This window comes from Pogona vitticeps, chromosome 6 (assembly GCF_051106095.1).
Source record: "Pogona vitticeps strain Pit_001003342236 chromosome 6, PviZW2.1, whole genome shotgun sequence".
NCBI lineage: Eukaryota > Metazoa > Chordata > Lepidosauria > Squamata > Agamidae > Pogona > Pogona vitticeps.
In genome coordinates, this window is record NC_135788.1 from 65,795,453 (window position 1) to 65,801,423 (window position 5,971).

A 5,971-nucleotide genomic window follows, 5' to 3' on the forward strand; every position below is an offset into this window, starting at 1 on the left:
TTTATTATATTTCTTTACCCATTCATTAGTCCATCTTTCTAATTGTATATAATTCAACCATGAAATATTCTTATTCTGAAGGATTTGTTTCATTTGATCTATCAATCTCATTTTACACAGCCAATCTTTCAATCTAATCACTTTTTTCTTTAAATAATTCCACATACACTTTCATATTAACAGGAAATTTCTCTAGTTCCATCACTAATCCAAGTGGAGAGTTAAATGGACATAAATTCTTTCTATATTTATACCATATGTTTAACATTGTCTTTAAAATGGATTATTAATTTTACTTATTTTATATTTCTTAACCATACCAAATAAATATTTTTCAATATCTGTAATTCTGATTATTCCATTTTCCACCAAATTAACCTTTCTGGGTTGTATATAATTTCTCCAATAAATCTCAACTGATTAGCCAAATAATATTTTTTATATATATTTGGTAAACCTATACCACCTTTTTTGTTTTATACCAATACTTTTTATTTATTCTAGGTCTCTTCCCTTCATTACAATACTTGTTAATCATTCCTTGCCAAAATTTCAAATCCTCCTCTGTTAACTGTATAGGAAACATTCTAAAGAAAAACAAATACTTTTTGGTAAAATGTTCATTTTTATCAATGCAATCCTTCCAAACCAAGAAAGTTTAAAATTACTATATTCCTGTAATTTTTAATTACTTCCTTTAATTTATTATAATTATGGTCCTTCATTTTTTGAATATTTAATCACAGTTTTATAAAATTTTCCTTGATTCACCTACATCTAATTTCCTATCCCGAACTTCCTTCCCTACATGTACACTCTTTTCCTCCCACCCGTTTCCCCGCATCTCACTAAAGTTTGAATCAAGCTCTGGGAGGGAGACACCACCCACACCAGCTTGGGCCCCAGCCAAATCTTCTTCATCTCTGTTTCACCCCACCTTATATATTTATCTCTCTCTATATATATTTTAATGCCCTCCCTTCTTTTATTTAACATTTTTATATTTATATCGTTAACTATTCTCCTTTCTACAACCCCAACCCAAACAAACAATCCAAAACAATAACACAAAAAACCTCAAACAAAATAACAAACAACAAAAAAGACACACACAAAAAAAAAACAATAAAAAAGATTTTTAAACCCCATGCTTTTCTTTAATGACCTTAAGAAACTGTTCTTTCTTGACATAGTTGAAAAATTTCAGTACTATGGGTCTTGATCTCTTGCTTCTGGGATTCCCAACAAAATGTATTCTCTCAACATATTCCTCAGCCAAATGTTGGGAATTCATAATAGAGTTAATCCAGTCCACCACTTCCCATTTCAAATCCATTTCTTTCTTGTGTTCAAAATTCATAATATTATTGCGTCTCAAATTATCTTCCAGATTTTTTTTTTTGCAACTAATCTACCATCCGATGTTGCTTTTTTGCTTTGCCTTGGAAGTCTTCCAGTTGTTGTATCCTATCCTCTGTTTTCCCTAGGCTTCCCATGGTTTATTTCTGAACAGCATCCATCCACTGTATCAGTGATGGTGAACCTATGGTATATGTGCCACAGCTGGCATGTGGAAATCTCTTCCTGGGCACACAAGCAGAGCACTACCCACCCACCCAGCTCCCGCAGCTGAACCTCAAACTGCATGATTGTAAACCACCTATCCCTGCTACCTCCCTTGGTTGCAGCACTTGTAAATCAGTTCTTTTAGAGATTGGAGATAAGGCTGCTTTATTGTTTACTGCTATAGAACAGCCCAGGCCTGTCAATCCAGCTTGTGAATTACTACTTCCGCCGGAGGTGACTGCAAGCAGGAGGGAAAGCTCAAATTAAGGCAGGAAGGTGCAAGAGAGGGATGGGTGGATTGTTTAAATGTAATGAGAGGAAACAGGGACATACTGAACTGATGCAAATGATTGCTGAAAATTTAGGGAGGGAGGGAGGTTGTGTGTGAGAGAAACTGACTCTTTCATAAAACCATGAAAAAGGAACCTTCCAAAGTGTTTGTGTGTGTGTATGTGTGTGTGTGTGAGAGAGAGAGACTTGACTCATTAAAACAGAATTAAAAAGGCATTAAAAGCTAATCACAATTGGTGGATTGCATTGCATTCAAAAGTACCCAGTAAAGAATTTTGGTAAGATTGTATTATGGTACACACTTGGTTTTTTTTTCCGGCCCACCTTACAAATTGTTTTCAGAGTGGGAGGTGGAAGTAATTTTAAAGCATTTTCCATATAGTTCTAGCTTAAATCCAAAATATGCCCCTGCAATGTCTTTTTCTGGTAAGTAGGGAAATTAAGAAAAGAAGCTTAAACATGTTTGTCTTAAAACAGCCTTTGATGAAAAGATTTTTCTGCCCTCTGCACCATTTGAAATATTTAAATATCTAATACTTTATTATGTGATTATTTGTCATTATATTTTATGATGTTTTATATGTTGAATTTATTTTATACTTGTAATTATGTTTTTGTTTGATGGAGCTCTGAAATCCTGTGATGTAACATTTCTAAAATGCAATGCTATCCGTGTTTATAAGTCGCTTGTAGTTAATGGTGCTTATTCCCAGGGTATTTATAGGAAGACAGGTTTGATAAATGACCATTCACTAATCTTTCTGGATTTTTAAAGGACAAAGTAACAGTATGAGTACTTAATCCATTCATTGGTTAAGTATAACATTCAGAATGCCTCCACCTATCTTTAATTGAATTGAGTTATGCCATTTATCAAGTTCCTTAGGTGATCTTCATTAAGATACTGGTTAGATCCCGATCATCCGAGGATTCAGCAAAGTCCCCCGATTCTGTTTTTGATTTCCAGAGTCCCCAAACTTGTTCCAGAAGGCTTTTAATTGAAATAACATCAACTGTGGGTCCTGATAGCAATTTTAATTGTATTTTAATCATTTTATCTTTTATTGTATTTTAATTGAATTTTAATTGTTGTAAGCCTCCCAGAGACCTTTGGGTAGAGTGGGCGGCATATAAATTAATTAATTAATTAATATTGAGAAACACTGCCATGATAGATGTGACCAGTCATGGGATACTCTGCAAAACAAACTGGTGAAGTGAAAACAAAACTAGCTTTTCTAAGTAAAACATACAACAGAGATGGGGGTTGAGCTTTAAAAAACACTACTCTTCAGGGAGGCTTTTCAATCCAACCCTGTCTGAGTGCCTCTCCTCTAGTCCTCTTTATTGTGAAAATTTGTTGATGCCATTGTCTTTTATGGTTTTGATTTGTCATTGCTGTTTCTGTTACATTTTAGTGTCCATAGTTCATTTGTCCTGGTTTGTAATTGTCTGTAAGCTGCCCAGAATAGTGCCTTGGGACTAATGGGGTGGTATATAAATTAAATATAAATTAATCTAAATAAAACCATGAAAAAAGGAACCTTCCAAAGTTCATCTCCACTGCATTTAGCTCTGCAATTTTTGCTGAGAACAGCAAGTACAGTACAGTGGTGCCTCGCTTAATGAGCACTTCATTTAACGATGAATTCACTTAGCGATGACTTTTTCGGAGCGTTTTTGTGCTCCGTTTAACAATGGTCCCTAGGGGTGATTTTTGCTTAGCGATGTTGGGACCATGCTTCGCATAACGATTAAATTTTTGGGTCCCCTGTTTCGCTTAACAATGGTTTAAACAGCCTCATGTTTGCTGTTTATTAAATGTTATAAAGTTAAAGTTTACTGTTTAAAATGTTTGAAATCATAAAGTGCACTTAATAAACCCTTTGTGAACCAAATTTGACTTTGTTCTGACTCTTTTTAAATTTGTTGTTGAATTCCCCCCCCCCCCCCATTGAGATGCACTGAATAGGTTTCAATGCATTTCAATTGGGGAACTGCGTTTCGCTTAGCGATGTTTCCTATGGCGATTTTTGCTTAAGGACGGCAATTCGTTCCTATGGGAACGGATTATCCAGTTTTCAATGCATTTCAATGGGAAACCACGTTTCGCTTTGCGATGTTTTCACTTAGCAATGAATTTTTTGGAACCAATTAAAATCATTAAGCAAGGCACCACTGTATTTCAAGATTCTGTTTAGATTCTAAATTGAATTGGGCAGAACTGGAATAGTTAGCAGAGTCTTGCTAACAGCAAACACCTAGTAAAAGACAACCAGCACACCTGAGACTAGATTTCTGAAGTGTGTAGAAATCACATTTCTCAGTTTCTCATCCCCAAAGCAGGCAAAAGTATCATAGTTTATTCCTCAAATCTGAATCTCAGTCTCTTTGCTCCAGGTCCTGCTTTGACTGCAACGCCAAACAGAAGGTCTTACAAACAAAAGACTGTGACTTTCTTTATTGAGTCAATCCATCTCATGTGCAGTCTTCCTCTTTTCCTACTGCATTGCACTTTTTCTTACATTGCTGCCTTTTCCAGTGAGCTTGTCTTCTCATGATGCCACTGTAGTACAATACGCTTTGCTTGGTTATTTTAGCTTCTAGTGAATGTCCACACTTAATTTGCTTTACTTAACTTTCTGACAAGTCATGATATCTATAAATCTCTTTTCCAACACTGCATTTCAAATAAGTGAAATGTGTGTATACACTTTATGTAGTGTATAAAATGTAGGGATACACTTTAAAAAATTGCACTCCTATACATAGCTGCTTTTCTGAGGGTAGCTTACTTTGGAGGAAACAAGTTCAGGATTTCAGTGTACTTAAGCTTTATAAATAGGGTGCATTTAATTCAGTTTAGCATTTTGCACTTGACTTTTTTCTAAAAGAGCTGTCAGCTGGAGGAATCAATAAAGAGCCAGACAGACAAAATGTGTAAATGACATGAGTTGGTTTTTCTAAACTAAAACCTCAGTACAGTGGTGCCTCGCATAACGTTTGCTTCGTTTAACGTTTTTTTTGCTTAACGTTTATTTTTTCAGAGTCAGATTGTGCTTCGTATAACGTTTTTCCCTACGGGCGATTTTCACATAGCAATTTTGGGACCATGCTTCGCTTAACGTTTTTGGTTTTAGGTCCCCTGCTTCACTTAACGATGTTCATTTTTTTCAATTACAAAAGTGTCTTAACGTGTTGAAAAATGGTTTTAAATGCCTGGAATCGTTAGTGCACCTTCTAAAATGTGTGCATACTTAATTTCGCGTTGATCTGACTTTTCGTTAATTTTTTGTGAATTTTTTCTCCCCCATAGGAAACAATGGAGCTGTCAGATTTTGACAGCTGTCAAAAGTTGGGGGGAAAAATTCAGCATAAATTAACGAAAAGTCAGATCAAAGCCAAATTAACTTTTGCATCCGTTTTAGAGGGTGCAGAAGCTAATCCAAGCATTTAAAACCATTTTTGGCCCTTTTATGACACACTTAAATTTGCAAAAATTGACTTCGCAAAGCCATTGAAATGTATTGAGTCGGCTTCAATACATTCCAATGGAGGAAACATTGTATCGTTTAACAATGTTTCCTATGGGTTTTTTCGCTTAAGGACGCCAATTCGTGCCTACTGGAACGGATTAACCGGTTTCCAATGCATTCCTATGGGAAATGGTGTTTTGCATAAAGTTTTTTTCGCATAAGGTTTTTTTTTTTTGGAACCAATTAAAAACGTTATGTGAGGCACCACTGTATTCAGGTTTAATTGCAGTGTTGGCACTTTGAAATAAATAATTTGGTTTTGTGTTGCCATTTGGGCACTTGGGCTCAAAAAGGTTCGCCATCACTGCACTGTATCATTTGCCAAATTTACTCTTCTGGCACAACTAATTCCACACATATTTTTTTAAATTATTGCTAAAGCAAGTCATGTAATGGGTATCTCTTTATGTCAGTTCAAAGCAGTGTTACATTATGAAAACACACATTTTGGGTACGTTAGAAGGTCGTATAACTGTGTTTGTATTTTTGCACATTCTTAAATCACCTTGAAGATTATACACTTAAAAGTGGGACAGAACCCTTCTAAATAAATACAATAAATAATAAGTAGCAACAAG